Raw genomic sequence first — 16,831 nt, 5'->3', positions numbered from 1 at the left:
GATTCTTATATGGGAAGTATTAAATTCTGTTTTAATCCTTTCTGAATGCTTATGCAATCCATTAAGCCTCCAACATGATTGTCCTCACACGCATTTAAGCCTCAACACACAAAGTTTCTATCCAGTTATCCTAATTGCTAATTCAGTTGAAGTCAACCCTCCATGGACCTTAATGCCCAAATTTCAATTAGTGTTACTTACTTGTTTTTAACACTGTTCTGTAGCTGTGTTGTTGATAAGTACTGCCAAATTATAAATGCTCAGAGCTAAAAGTAGTTCAAGCATTAAACTGAGGAATTAGAATCAAGGTAAAAAAAAAATGTTAAAATGATGCACAGTCAGGCCAAAGTGAACAAGCATCTAAGTAAAACCATCAAACCTTGGACATCGCTGCATTATATTTAACTATGGTGAATTCTAAGCAGCAGAATTTCCAATGTTAACGACTTCTTAATGTGCTTCAAAATTACAATTAACATGGATATCTTCAAACGAAATTTAAAACTGATTTTTTAAGAATGAGAGAAATGGTGTACAAGAAAACATATAACAGTTCTACAGTAACACTGCTTAAAATCTATTATGAATTTGAATGAGAAAACTTTGGGATGCATAAATCATGAACAAGTGGTATTTCAAGTGAGCGAAAAAGGAAATCCCCATAGATGCAATGTGAAAGAGCAGTCCATCCATAAGATTAATATCGATTATCTCACAGATTATCAGTGAAGTATCAAGATGATTCACAGGATTCAGAAGGTATATGGATGCTTTTATATCACAAACAAAAGACCTATGATGGCATCCTGTCTGCACTTTGGATAAGAAACTAAAGTTAAGATTCACCACATGGAATCAGCAGTATCAAAATTAATAGAAATAATAAAAAAACTTACTGTGAGTCCAATGGACATGGTAGTCAGTAATTAACTATCCTCTATGTTATTTTTTATCAAAATATTTCCCTAAGCTTTTGAACAATATCTGAAGAATAAAGAAAAGAAAAACACAAATAAAGTTCTTTCTTTATGTAAAGCATGGAAAATTATTTATGCTTTGGAAAAATAGAATAAAAGTGATAAAAAAAATAACCTGCATGCTCATATTACTGTGAAAAAAATATGCCTCAATGAGTTTACTAATTTATGAAAAAAGTGATCATCAAAATTGTTTGAAAGGAGAATTTATATAGTTTAATCTATACAGGTAGTATGATACTAATCACAAGTGTAACAACAACAACAACAAAAAAAAACAAAAAAAACTGGAGTATGCTGCAGGACAATATATAGATTTTGCCATCAAAGGCAGCAAAAGATCCAGTAAGAGACTTTTAACCAGTGGTGGTGCTACAGGCTGTCTACTTTGTCACAGTTATTGGCCTGATTTTTATTATATTTATTTTATATATGCATGCTCACACAAACACAGCCTTGTATATAATAGGTTCTCATACCATTTTTTCCCCCCTTATAGAACCCACGAAAAGCTCTATGCTTAAGTACCATCAGTACTATGGACATGAAAGTTTCCTAGTTTGTGCTGCAAAATTTTATTAGGGGAATCCCTACAAGGGCTTTTTCAGTTGAAGGTGAGTTAGCCAATTTCATACAGTGGTAACAAGGTTTTTTCTCCCAGAAACTCAGGTTTTTTTAATCCCGTGTACAGACAAATCGGCCTTCAGAACACATGCAATTTACAGATAAAAAATACTGTTATTGGTGATGGGCGATAGATGGCACTGATGATAGTAGTGTCATAGCTGGAGAATTGGGTAGTAGTAGTGGAAAGGAAGAGATGTATTTAGCAAAGTAGTGTGCCCTCCCCGTGATGAGTCCTTGGACTCCCTGGAGGTATCACGTAATAATAATAATAACAATAAATTTAACTACTTTATAAAGTGGCATCTTGCTGAATTATCTGTGCTGCATATGGCTGTGAACATTATTATTATAATTATACGGGCACCTCCATGGAGTCTGAAGACTCATCGCAGGAGACCCAAACTATCTATCATACCTCTCCTTGAACCCATTAACAGATAAAGCACTCACAACTGACTCTGGCAACCCATTCCACTCATTTACAACTCTCCAAGCAGAAAATATAGTCCTCACCGCCCCTCCCCCTCCCTGAAAAAAGGATAAGACTTTTATTTTCAACTTCCAGGGATGATCCACCTGTTCTGGTCTCTCTAGCCAAGTGCTGAAACATTTTCCCTACATCTATCCTATAAAATTCTTTAAGCAACTTAAATGTTTCTATCGTATCTCTCTTTTTTCTCCTATCAACCAGCTTCTGTAATCCACACACACCTTCAATCTATTCTCATAGGGAACATTTCGCAGGTCACTCACCATCTTGGTCACTTGTTTCTGAATCCTCTCCATCGCTCTCTCATCCCCAAGAAACCCAGGGGATGGGACCAGACTTGGGCACAGTAATCCAGATGTGGGCGTATCAAGGCCCTATAAAGAGGAATAACAACTTCCTCATCTCTACTTGTTAATGTGTTCTTCAATAGTCAAGTAAACTTATGAGCTACCTTAGCAATATGTAATGTAAACTTTAACTTTCTGTCTACAACCACCACCACCATCTCTAAACCTCTAGCTTCATCTATTTCCTGGAGTACAGTGCCATCAATGTGATACATGGCTTGTAATCTATTTATCCCAAAATGCATAACTTGACATTTCTCCACATTAAACTGATACCCATTATCTTTCGCCCATACTGACAGCCTATTTAAATCATCATACAAGCTCCCCACATCACCTTGATTTACTATTACTGTATCTAATTTCACATCATCAGCAAACAACTGAATATTTCCTTACAGGTTATTTCCAATATCATTTATGTACAAAATTAAACAGCAATGATCCCTGCACTGAACATTGCAGCACACCACTAGTTGCCTGTTTTCACCTCGATTCTGCCTTTCCATATACCACTTTTTTTATATATCTGTCCAGCAGCCACCCTCTTATCCACATAACCAGTGTCATATCTATCCCCATTTGTTCCAATTTGCATAACAGGGTTTCATGCAGTATTCTGTCAAATGCCTTTGCAAAATCCAGCAAAATCATTTAGCCATTTGCTTTATCCTACTTAGCTGTTACTCTATTATAAAAAGTTAATAAATTACTAAGGCATGACTGACCCTTCACAAAGCCATGTTGATACTGTATGGACCATTCAAATTTTAGATAAAATTATTTTTATCTAAAATTTTTATCTACTAGAATGATATTTTGGGGAGGACCTTACCCCTACCAGGCACGTCCCTCAGGTGGTGGATGAGGAGAGCCCAAGCGGGCAGCTCCGAATAATAAATTAAGGAGCTGTGGACCAATGGCACACTTCAGAACCATGGTTAGGAGAAGTGCTGTAGAATAATGTAACGATGCCAGCAAGTAGAAGAAGAAAAAGACCCCCTCAGTCCTATGCAGCTCTTTGCAATCCCACCAAGGTGGTGGTGAGAAATCTGCAAGAGCAGGGGGTGCTAAGAATCTCGCAGAGGAAGGTAGACCACCATCTGGGAATTCGACCGTATTTATTGGCTCTTTCCACGCTCAAACTCTGTCTTCTGACTCCCATAATTGATTTCCTGTTTTGAGAACTACAACATATAAAGTTTGATGTCCTTGCTATTTGTGAAATTCGAAGCAGCTCTGAATTATGAGCAAAATGGAACAATGGCAATCAAATTTTCCTGGGAGCTGCAGATAATGCTACCAGGGCTGGAGAAGTTGGCTTCATCATAAACAAAAAGTTAACAAAAATATTATTTCTTGCACAATCCATTCTGAACGACTAGGAACACTAAAATTAAAAATAGGAAAATCAGTTGCAATAAAAATAATAGTAGTCTATGCACCTACTTCAACAGCTGACAAAGAAGAAATAGAAAACTTCTATGAATACCCATGAGAAAAATTACAGAAAAAAACAACATACACTATAGTGTGTGTGGATTTCAATGCAAAGATTGGTACAGGATCTATTGAAGAAAAATACATTGGACCATGGGGGAAAGGGGAAAGAAATGAACGAGGTGAACTCCTGGCAGAATTTGTTGAAGCAGAAGGGTGATTGAAATGAAGCATACATTATGAATAGTTTCTTTAGAAAGAAAACTGGAAAAATATGGACTTGGCAATCCCCAATTGGAGAGACAAGAAATGAAATTGATTACATTCTAACAAATTGCAAAAGAATAATAAAAAATGTTGACGTCATTAGAAAAACCTACTGCGATATTCATTCAGACCACCACCCAATAAGAGCCACCCTGAAATATTTATAATAATACTTATAAAATATTTTATTATTTTAAAAAGGTGCTCATAAAATTTTATGAGAACCTTTACTCATCTAAACAGGTAGTCACAGTGCCAGTACCAGATGAAAATTTGGAAAATCTGGAAATACCATCTATCCTACCTGAAGAAGTAAAAAATGGTTATCCACCATATGAAAAATGACTGATCACTAGGAATTGACGGTAAAAATTCTGATGAATTAAAAATGGATGAACAAGTACCTTTAAAGCTCTAGCAGAAAGATTTACTTGATATATACGATTAAGGAAAGCACCTACTGAATGGAAAACATCAAAGACCATAATTCTGCATTAAAAAAGGTAATAAGGAAGACATAAGTAATTACAGACCAATCTGTCTATTATCACACACACACAAAATATTCACCAGAGTCATCCTAAACAGAATGCAAACCTCCATCAATGAAAATAGCCTGCAAAGAACAGACCAGTTTCATAAAAGTGTTTTCGACAATAGACCACATTCAAACTATTACTCAACTAACAGAAAGATGCAGAGAATACCAGATTCCACTTTGTCTTCTTTTTATAGATTTTAAAAAGGCATTTGACACTATTGAATATAATGCAGTATTCCAAGCTTTAATAGAACAAGGAGTAGAAATAGCATATATCCAGCTCATAAAAGATATCTAAGAAGGCACAACAAATATCACTTTTTTCAATCACCCGATTAAAATTAACTTAAGTAGAGGAGTACGTCAGGGCAATGTCTTATCACCTAATCTCTTCACATCTCTGGACAGCATCATTTGAAAAACTGACATGAAAGGTGGAATAAACATTGATGGTGAAATGTTAAATATCCTATTATTAGCAGATGATGTGGTATTAATATCTTACTACCCCTGAACTACTAGAATCAATGCTGAATAACATAAGCTTGAATTGTCAAAAAATTGGATTGGAAATACATCATGACAAAACAAGATGGATGAAAAACAAATACTGTAAAGATTACAATCACTCTAGAATCCCACACCATTAAAAAAGTTGAAGATTACATCTACCTCAGACAGTCCATAAAAATGAATAACAACATATCAAATGAAACAGCAAGGAGAAAAGAGCTGCTTGGATAGCCTTCAACAAAATAAACTCAACAATCACCAACCAAAACAAAGATATAGAAATAAGAGCCCACCTTTTCAATAGTCACATCCTACCAGCATTAACTTATGGAAGTGAAACATGGAACACAACTTTAAAAAAGAGCAAAGCTTAATAACAACTCGACGTGCAAGAGAAAGAAGAATGTGCAATATAAATAAGATAGACCACGTAAGACACACAGAAATCAGGAAGAAGACTGGACTCAAAGATATAATAAAAGCAATCTACAACAGCAAAAGTAGATAAGCAGGACATCTCGCTAGAATGAAATACAGCAGATGGACAGTCAGAGTAACAAATTGGTATCTAGGAGATACCAAAAGGAAACCTGGAAGATTAGCCTTAAGGTGGGAAGACCCAATGATTAAGAAAGTTGAAACAAAATAGAGAAGAAAGGCCCAAGACAGGAATAGCTGGATTCTTTACAACCTGCAGTCATGGAGAAATCCTGACTGAAATGATATACCCTTGAGAAGTGGTCACTCATTAACTGAACTATTTTATCCGCTTCTGTCTCGTAACCATCATATTAAGGTTAATCTTCCAGATTAACCGTAATGATTTTAAGGTTAGTCATTTTTCTAACTAAAAGTCATTCTTCCTCTTAATTTCAACATAATGAATGAACTCTTTGTGATTTTCTTTGGCCTGCTTGGCTAAATTCTTCTCATAATTTGATTTTGCCTTCCTTGACATGCTGATCACCTTTCTCTTTATAGAGCCTCCATAGCATTTTCTTATTTTCTTCTTCTGCAGCTCGTGCTTAACGATATTATTCAGCCATCTAACTCCTACCCAATTAACCCTTCTTAACCTCGGTATTATTATTATTATTATTATTATTATTTGACACCTCAAAGGAGTCCAAAGACTCACTGAGGTATAGCACCTACTCTACAACTCTCCGTCTCTACCACTCAATCCACCAACTACAGCGAACTGCATCATCTACACCAATGGCATCCACTGCCCACCACTACTAGTATTTTTACAGACAATCACAAACATCCATGTCCACGGTGGGATTCGAACATGCAGCCTTTTTGGCTGGAGAGTGGATATGATAACCACTCAGCCAACCAGGCTAGCAAAAGACTTCATGGAAGGTCCTCAATATCACACACAAACCACTGAACTCTCTTTTCAACTCATTCACCATTTTCGCACTCCACTCACCAAACAATCACTCTCCATAATTACAGAATTTAATACTGCTTTCTCTAGATGATCCATAACTATATCCCATGTGCTACCAACATCCTTACCCTGCAGTGTTTTATGCCACAATACAGAGTTAAGCTTTTTCCTAAGCATGTCATAATCACCTGCCTTGCAGTTCCACATATACCCTTTCTTGATAGAATTATTCCTCATATTGTACAATCTCCCAAGTCAAGATTGCATGGTCACTTTCACCAATCGGAGGCAATGTAGCTATCAATAACCTTGGTTATGGATAGCTCTTCTGATCCATTGACCAGGTACAATACTCTCCCATCCCTAGTCCCTTTCATCACATGCTGCCTCAAGTAATTATCTCTTGGTAGGGTAAAATTCCATTTCCTTCCAGTAATATGATTGTTCTTCCTTCCAGTCTATATCTCCATAGTTGAAGTCTTCTCCCCCTTAATAATCACTCGACCTGTATTAATTCGCAGATGCATGTCTTCCAGATCATCTGTGGAACTTCCTAGCATATTGCAACAACCAACTGTATATTTTGCCTTACTAGCATTAATCTCACAGTAGACTGCTTCAAATAAACAGTTACCCTACTGCCTATCCTATTTTCTTTTTAGCTGCAATTCACCAGCAATCATCAGCAGTATTCACCCCACCCTTCCATCCTATCTTCCCCAAAAATACTAAACCCTTCACATTCTATCCTTGTAACTACATCATCTGCTGTTAGTCATGGCTCACTAATGCCTATTAACTTTTGGTGAAGTTGCACTAGTCAATGCCAAAAATTTCTCCTTGTTCATGATACTTCTGGCATTAGTATATAGAAACTGCTGCATCCCTTTAGGCTCCCACCCACTTTACTTCCTGAACAGATTACTCTATTCAATATTTTTGGTTGAGAGACTAGATTCCACGCTTGCCTATTCTCACACTCACTCACCTGCTTTCACTCAAATTGCTAAAGTATGAGAGAATATTCCTCATGTTTTACAATCTTCCAAATTAAGATCTCATGGTCACTTTCACCAATTGGAGGCAATATTGTCACCTTTGTTATGGATAGCTCTTCTGATCCTATGACAAGGTCCAATACTCTCCCATCCCTAGTTCCGTCTATCACATGCTGCCTTAAGTAATTATCTCTTAGCAGGTGTATAAATTCTATTTCCTTCCTGCCATGTGATCTTTCTTCCTTCCAGTCTATATCTCAATAGATGGTCTTCCATAATAATCACTAGACTCGTACTCATTGTACTAATTTGGTGATGTATGTCTTCCAGATCATCGGTGCAACTCCCTGGTATATAGCAACAACTGTATATTTTGCCTTACTGGCCTTAATCTCACACCAGATTGCTTCAAATGAACAGCCACCCTCCTGGCTCTCTGGTATTCTTTTTTTTGGCTGCAATTCATCTGCTATAATCAGCAGATTCTACTCCTCCTCCTTCCCTAAAAATACTAAACCCTTCACATTCAATCCCTGTAACTACATCATTTGCTGTTAGCCAAGTCTCACTAATGCCAAAAACTTCTCCCTCTTGTTCCTATTACTGCTGGCATTAGTATATAGAAACTGCAGCATCCCTTTATTCCCCCCCCCCACCTTTACTTTCTGAATTGACTATCCTATTCATTCCTCACTTGAACATTCTCAAACTCACTTGCTTCCACTCTAATTACCTAAGTTTCCCTGAATTTGAACTTTAGCATGCTCAGTGAACAGAGCTCTCTCTCTCTCCAGACACCTAACACCGAAACCATTTAAATGCAATCCATCAGTATTATACAAATCTTTCTTTCCGTCAAACAGATACCACAGATCCACAAATTCTACATCATCCTTTTTGCACAATCTACATATAGACTCACTGGCTATCAGTGCCCCTCCTCCTCAGTTGGCCTCTACCATAGCACAGTAGAAGCCCAATATTTAAAACCCAATATCTGTAACATAAACTTCAAATTAAATCATGTCTACAAACATGAAAAACTGACCTGTTTTTTGACCAAATCATGGCTACAACAATTGTCCAACTGTACTTAACCATCCATAAGGATTTCAAATCTTGAATGTTTTCCTTTTGACCTTCCTTGGCTAAGGGTTCTTTGCCTCATTATGTATCATTCATCTGCTATCTCTACCACTCTGTTAATTCTGAAAATCTCTCTCTCTCTCTAACCACTTTCACTTCTTATCCTTGAAGCTTAATTTCTTGCAATCCAACCCCTAATGTAGTATAATAGATTTAGTTTAATCCTTTATCCCAGTGAGAGCAAACAAAGTTTGCACCTGAAAATATCTTCAGGACTAAATATAGTGTTGTACTATCTTATCCAGTAAGTAGTTCAACACCAAGGCAACTCGTGGCAAAGGTGCAGCAAGCTACCAGGCACTTCTAACCCAGTATCTCCCATAATGCAAAACACATTTCCTATGTGGATATGTATACTGTTATGCATTAAAGGGATTGGCCATCTACCCAGACTAGTTTCGACCTTTATTGAGGTCTCTTCAGTGGGAGCCAGGCCCAGAGCTGGAGATACCAGGCAGAAGCAGTAGCAAGTCATCTGTGCCTATGGGAGTTGCCAAAAGGTTTATCACCTTTTTTAAAAATTACTCTGGATTTAGAGAAAGATGTTGAAAATTTATTTATCACTAGGTTAGACTATAATAGATTTAGTTTAATCCTTTATCCCAGTGAGAGCAAACAAAGTTTGCACCTGAAAATATCTTCAGGACTAAATATAGTGTTGTACTATCTTATCCAGTAAGTAGTTCAACACCAAGGCAACTCGTGGCAAAGGTGGAGCAAGCTACCAGGCACTTCTAACCCAGTATCTCCCATAATGCAAAACACATTTCCTATGTGGATATGTATACTGTTATGCATTAAAGGGATTGGCCATCTACCCAGACTAGTTTTGACCTTTATTGAGGTCTCTTCAGTGGGAGCCAGGCCCAGAGCTGGAGATACCTTTATAAAGGTGGAGCTGGAGATACCTTTAGATACTTTTACTGGATAAACCTTTTGGCAACTCCCATAGGCACAGATGACTTGCTACTGCTTTGCCTGGTATCTCCAGCTCTGGGCCTGGCTCCCACTGAAGAGACCTCAATAAAGGTCGAAACTAGTCTGGGTAGATGGCCAATCCCTTTAATGCATAACAGTATACATATCCACATAGGAAATGTGTTTTGCATTATGGGAGATACTGGGTTAGAAGTGCCTGGTAGCTTGCTCCACCTTTGCCACGAGTTGCCTTGGTGTTGAACTACTTACTGGATAAGATAGTACAACACTATATTTAGTCCTGAAGATATTTTCAGGTGCAAACTTTGTTTGCTCTCACTGGGATAAAGGATTAAACTAAATCTATTATAGTCTAACCTAGTGATAAATAAATTTTCAACATCTTTCCCTAATGTAGTAGTGATGACCTTTCTTTATGACTTTAATGTCTACAACTCCAACTGGAAGAGAACCTGAAATATTTGCTCTAAGCAGTGACCTACAGGAATTCTTAAACGAGTAAATTCTTAAATGGTTTTTGTGCTCTGAAGCTGCTGGATATAATACACCTCCAGATCAAAAAAAATTAGAATAATCATAGAAAAGTATTGAATGATTTGCAATTCTAATTTATTGAAGAGAAAATAATTATTACCAAATATGAATTAGCATAATCTAAATAGATTAGTAGATTATATAACTATGTAAACATATAAAAATGTAATATGAATGATAAGAAAACTGTTATTTGAAAATATTCACAAAATTAGAGTAATTTTTAATGTGGTTCAAAATATTAGAATATTCCAAATTTTTCAGATTAATTTTGAGGAGAGCAGAGAAGTATCATATATTTCAGTAGCTGTGGGACTGACTTGTGTGTGAGAAATTGTTTACACATGGATTTCATTTAATCATTTGCTAAACATGGTTCAAATGAATAACATATCAGAAGCTAAGAAGTTTTGTATGGTGTCTCTACACAAAGAAGGTCAAACTCAACAGTTTATAGCTAAGAAATTGAAATGTTCTCAAGCAAGCATGAGTAGAGTATTGAGACAGTATTCCAATAATTGGAGTTTTCAAAATAATCGCTGCAATAGTGGTCAAAAGGTAATAACTACATCAAGAGATGAGAGGAGATGTTGAAGAATATAATTGCTTCCCAAGTATAAGGTATTTTCACAGGAGATGCAGAGAACTAGGTGTGAACGTATTTAAATCTACAATGCTGAGATGACTACACAAATTGGGTTTTAAATCACGTCTGCCTAAGATGAAGCCACTTATAACTTCCAAACAAAAGGCAGCTAGAGTGCAATGGTGTAAGCAAACACTGTTGTGGGGTCAAAAGGACTGGAAAAAGGTACTTTTCAGTGATAAAAGTATGTTTTGTGTGTCCCATGGTTGTCAAGGGATATGTGTTTGGTGTCAAGTAATAAGCATTTGATAAAGAATGCATGAAACACATGAAATTTGCAACCTCTGTCATGTTACCAGCATCAGAAGATTTATGTGATGGTGATTTCTGTTTTCAGCAAGATTCGGCTTCTTGTCACGCTTCCAAGACCACCATTAGATAGCTCAAAGAAAGGCAAATCAATGTAATTCCTTATCACCAGGGAATGTCTTGATAGCCTGAACACAGCAAGAAGAGAAATATGGCAGTCAACCATACAGGACATGGACTTCAGACACTGTACTGTAGATTGGACCCTACTACAAAAACTAGGAGGTGATTCAACTCTGACAACAAAAAAAAGTCAAATACACCCTGATCAAACCATATAATTAATCTTTCTGAAACACCTGCAGTCAAGAAGCATACGAGAAATGTTAAAACATCGGGCAAGGTATGGAGCCATCGCAGAGTCAGAATTTTCTCATCCTTCATCACTTCCAAATAAAGCTGCTAGTTCAGGGAATGTTTTCAGAGTTTGCAAAGCATATGGGGCAAGTAACTAGAGAGTGGATTTGCTATTTCTATTCAAACATCCTTGCTAGTAGTAAATTACCAAGTACCTTTAAACATTCTTAGATAATAGCTTCATTGAAGCTTGGCAAGAGTGTGGATAAGCCTGAATATTATCATCCAATAACATTGCTTAGCATCTTCTATAAGATCTTAGAAAGACTCATTTATAACCATATAAGTCCAAAAATCAAAAAATGTAGCCCCCATAGAACAGGTGGGTTTAGACAAGGGCATAGCTGTGTAGATAAGTGCTCACTCTTATAAAACATATAGAAGCAAGCTTTCAAAAATGTTCGAAGACATCTACAGCATTTATTGACCTCACAGCTACTTACGGCTCTGTACTGAGGGACAGGGCTTGCTTTTTAAGTTATCATATAATACAATGCAAAAAGTTGTACTATCTTCTTAACAACTGACTCACCATTCACACCTTCCAGGTTTTCACAAAGGATGCAGTAAGTCAGCCCAAGAGACTGAATAATGGTCTACCCCCAAAGCACTGTTCTGTACCCGCTACTTTTTAATGTGTACATTAGTGATTTGCCCTCCACTGTATCCAGGAAATTTGCCCATGCCAACAACTTGGCAATAGCAACTCAAGATCAAAAACTAAAAGTGACAGAGGATATATTAACAAGAGATCTAGTTATGCTAAGTATCTATTTTAGTAACTGGAGATTACAGCCAAACCTAAATAAAACAGAGGTGTCTGGTTTTCACCTATCATAAACAGGTCCATGAGAAACTCAAAATTGAGATGAAAGGTCAAATCCTAAAATACAACCCAAACCCTAAATATATGGGGATCACATGACAGAACCATGACATTCCATCAGCATCTCACAACACTTACTACTAAACTGGCATCCCGACATCATCATCCAGAAGAGTGCCGGCATATTGTGAGGGAGTCCAAGTGGAGGTGTTCCAGACTACAATTATCAGTTTGGTTTATGCTCCCTGACCAGGATGACCAACTTTTGAACATGAAAATGACCGTCACTATCCATCGCGAAAATATACTATGGCACTTGTTGCTTGCAGTCATTATTACCCCCATGGGTGATACTGAAGTCATGTTTACATAATATACAATTAGCTTTGTGAACGTTGGATGGTGCTGGTTTCAGTCATGAGTACTGTTCTTCCCATTTCTTCAGATAAACACACAAATATTTACATTTCTCTTTTGGTTGCCTTTTTACATTATTACTTTCCGTTTCACAGTCACTATCCATCCCGAAAATATACTATGGCACTCGATATTCAAGGATATTGAAAATACTTTGAGAATGAATGAATGCAGACACAATGGCTGGTAAGGACGCAGATTACAAACAAAATCAGGAAGTATATATCGAAAATCGCTACCAACGATTTGATTATTCCGAATGGGTATCGATTATTAAAATGGCGGCAAAGGTTACAAGATCAATGCAACAGTATAACATTTTTGTCAGAACACCCATGTATATTCTTTGCCTGGAACAGAATTGTATCGATTAGAATATTCCAAACTATCACTATCAGTATCAAATTGTATTTGGTGGTTATAATATACATTGAAAAATTAATGACAATAATTGATTATGAAAAATACTGGTGTATTTGAAGATCGATACGGGAGCCGAGATGAACCAAAAAAATTAGCTAAAATACAGGAGTTCCCGGGAAATACAGAAGAGTTGGTTACCCTACCCATGACAAATACTGTGTGCCTGTGTGGTTGAAAAGCACACACACCTCGAAAATTGATACCCAAGTCAAACCAGTATGAGAACTGAGAAGGAAAAATCAAACCAAACCTACCTAAACTTACTCTTTTTAGCAGAAACTCAAATCACATCCTCCCAGCACTATCTATCTCAACCTTCCAAACTACACACTGTTTAGCTCCTTTCGACCCATATATCCGCTCTGACATACCCTGCCAGAGAGCACCCAACCTAGAATCACCCAACTTTGACCTTCTTTGGTTGAAAATATCCTTTCCCACTCAGTCAAATTCATCTGCTAATGCCACCAACCACTCTGAGCTCTTTAATTTCCTCTCCTTAAAAATTGATTTTCTCCAGTCCCACTTTCCTAACAGCAAAATCATCCTCCTAGGAATTTTTAATGTCCATAACACCAACTAGCTTTCGTTTTCCAGTTGTACGGATCTTGCAGCCAGAGATACCAAAACAGTTGCCATCACTAACGGCATTACACAAATTGTTCACATACCAACCAGAATACCAGATAACCCACACCAAAACCAAATACCCTAGATCTCTTCCTTACCAATGACCCTTCCAAATACACTGTGAATGTAGTGAGCGTCCTGGGTAATTCTGATCACAATCTAGTGCTCATCTCCTCCCCCATGCAACAACGCTTATGCAGTCACTCCCACACATGAGCAGTTTGACATTACAACAGTACCAAGTGGGACAGCCTTTGAGACTACTATGCTTCATTCCCACAGTTGGACTATTGTTTCCAGTCTTCCAATCCAAACATATGCACCAAACGTATCACCAAAGTAATTCCCACTGGCATGGAAACAAAGATTCCCCACACTACTCTGAATTGCCATCCCCTATCTAAATCAATCCTGGTTCTCCAAAAGATGTGCCAAGGCTGTACAAATGAAAAATCAAGCATACCACAATCGGCTCAAACCAAGAACTCTATCCACTTTTAGTGCTTATACTGAAACCCAAAACTGATGCAAGAAAACTATCAATGCTTTCAAAACAGAATTCGAACAAGCAAAAAGTAGGAAACTTGCAGCCTTCCCAAATGGCAGCCGTGCCTTTTAGTCTCTTGCCAAAGCAATTGGTCATAATGTTTGCCCTACACTATTCCCACCCTATCATACCCAGATGGCTCTATTGCATCATCACCCACAAAAAAAGCTAATCTGCTTGCTTCACCCTTTGCCTCCAATGCACGCATAACTGACAATGGCAAATGTCCCTCCCCCCAGTCGTTCTAACTACCCAACATACAATGCCCCCTATATCCTTTTGTCAGAAAGAGATCAGAAACCTATCGTCTAAATTAGACACAAAAAATCTCCTCCTCTGATGGCATTCCTCCAATTGTCCTGAAGATCTGTGCACCAGAACTGACTCATCTTACTCCACTAGTATATCTCAAAGCCTGGAAATTAGCCTATATTCAAACCCATTCCTAAGAAGGGTGACAAATCACTGCCATTTAACTACTGACCTATCTCACTCACCTCAGTCCTATCTAAAGTGATGGAGAAAACTATCAATTCTCAACTCCTATACTACCTTGAAGCCACCCAGCTATTAAGCGACCACAGGTACAGATTTCATTGCGCCGATTGACCAACAGGAGATCTACTCTCATATATCATCCATCTCTGGACAAATGCCATTGAGAAATTTGACGAATCTCAAGTGGTTGCACTTGATATCTCCAAAGCTTTTGAGCAGGTCTAGCTCAAACGCTTATTATGCAAACTTCCTTCCATCATTCGGACTGTCTTAGGACTTCTGCAGTTAAATTGCCAGCTTTTTGTCTTGTCGCACACAATATGATGGTAGACTGTTCCCTATCCTCTCAAAATCCAACTAATGCTAGGGTTCCACAAGGTTCTGTTCTTTCACCGACCCCCTCTTCCTTCTGTATATCAATGACCTACTTCAGTTGACCTCCAACCCAATACGCACAGCTTTGCAGATGACAGCACATTGCACTCCTCCCTTTCATTTGACAAACCTTGCTCTACACAACTCACTTCAACCTACAGAACATCAACCACCACAATCTGTCCTCAATTTCTGACCTCCAAGCCATCCTTCAATGGGGGGGGGGGGGGGGGTTCAGATAACCTCATCAACTTCAATGCTAGTAAAACCCAGTTCTGTCTTATTTCTCACAAAAAAGATTTTCCCCCAATATTATTTTTGATAACACTGAAATTTCCAGACAAGATGAGATTTCTCCTTTTGGGATTACACTGACATCAAGACTTTCCTGTAATAAACACATCACAACCATTGCATCCTCAGATTCAAAAAAACTAGGATTTCTATTTCGCTCAAGTCGTTACTTCACCTATGAACAGCTGTTAACCTTATACAAATCACAAATCTGCCCAGCTATCGAATAATGCTCTCACATTTGGAGTGGGGCTCCTAGAAGCACCCTCAAAATGCTTGACTTAATAGCAATTAGGTTAATAAATGACCCATGTCTTACCAACTCACTCTCCTTACTTGCACATAGACGTTTGGTCTCTGCAATTAGTGTATTCTACAAATATTTCCATGGCAAATGTTCATCTGAAATAGCATGAATAATTCCCCCACTAAGTACTAAGCCCACTGGAACACGTACAGTTGCTGCCCAACATCGTTTTACTATACACCTTGAAACCCACAGAAAAATGTTTCTTTTTCTCCTCCTCCATCCCTGCTACTGCTGTACTGTAGAACAGTCTTCCCCTGATGTATTTCCCCAAGATATACAATATACAGACTTTTAAATCAAATGTAAACAAGTTTCTCCTTTCCCAACCCACTACCCATATATGGTACTAACATACTATATGTTGATCAACCAACCTTTCATGGGCCCAACATAAAAAAAAATATATGAAAAAAGAAAAAATTATGCTGACTCCCAGTTTTAAAGCAAAATTGAGCCACTACACCTATATAGGAAGCACTTCCTTCAAAGAGAATATACAAAAATCATGAACAATCCCCAACTCCCAATCCACACTGATCTGGAAGCGGTAGGATGTGACAGACTCGGATCGCAACATCTCTCCTTGAAAACTATACGACAGCTAATTGTTGAGGGATTTAATATTTCCAATGCTTGGAAAGAAGAGTGGAACAATATGTCAAAACTGTTTGACGAAGAAGTTATAAAGGATCCAATAAGTCGACATCTAGTTTTGATCTCCCTCGTTGGGTCTGGCGAACACTTAACCATCTTTGAACTGAACAAGGTGGGAGTGCAGATGCTCACACTTCTGGAGCATTAATTTAACTCCCAGCGACTGTGGAGCACTGATTCAAATAATGACTCACATTATCTATGAATGCAGCTGAATGGCTGATGAATTTGGACATAAATTTATGATTCAAATGACTTAATTTGTTGTGGCAAATAGGACAGATGAGACAGACATTGAAAGCCCAAGTTATGTATTGTCTGTTGGGT

At 37.7% G+C, this 16,831-nt stretch overlaps 1 protein-coding gene across 10 annotated transcripts in view; it reads right to left on the bottom strand.

Moving 5' to 3' along the window:
- PMCA (plasma membrane calcium-transporting ATPase 3) overlaps positions 1-16,831 on the bottom strand; it is a 1,392,263-nt gene that overhangs the window by 494,242 nt on the left and 881,190 nt on the right. The gene's annotated exons all lie outside the window — the stretch shown is intronic.

This window comes from Typopeltis vanoorti, chromosome 2 (assembly GCF_054136105.1).
Source record: "Typopeltis vanoorti isolate ZY-2024b chromosome 2, IOZ_Tvanoo_1.0, whole genome shotgun sequence".
In the NCBI taxonomy this organism is placed as follows: Eukaryota; Metazoa; Arthropoda; class Arachnida; order Uropygi; family Thelyphonidae; genus Typopeltis; species Typopeltis vanoorti.
This window is presented reverse-complemented; position numbering and strand designations above follow the sequence as displayed.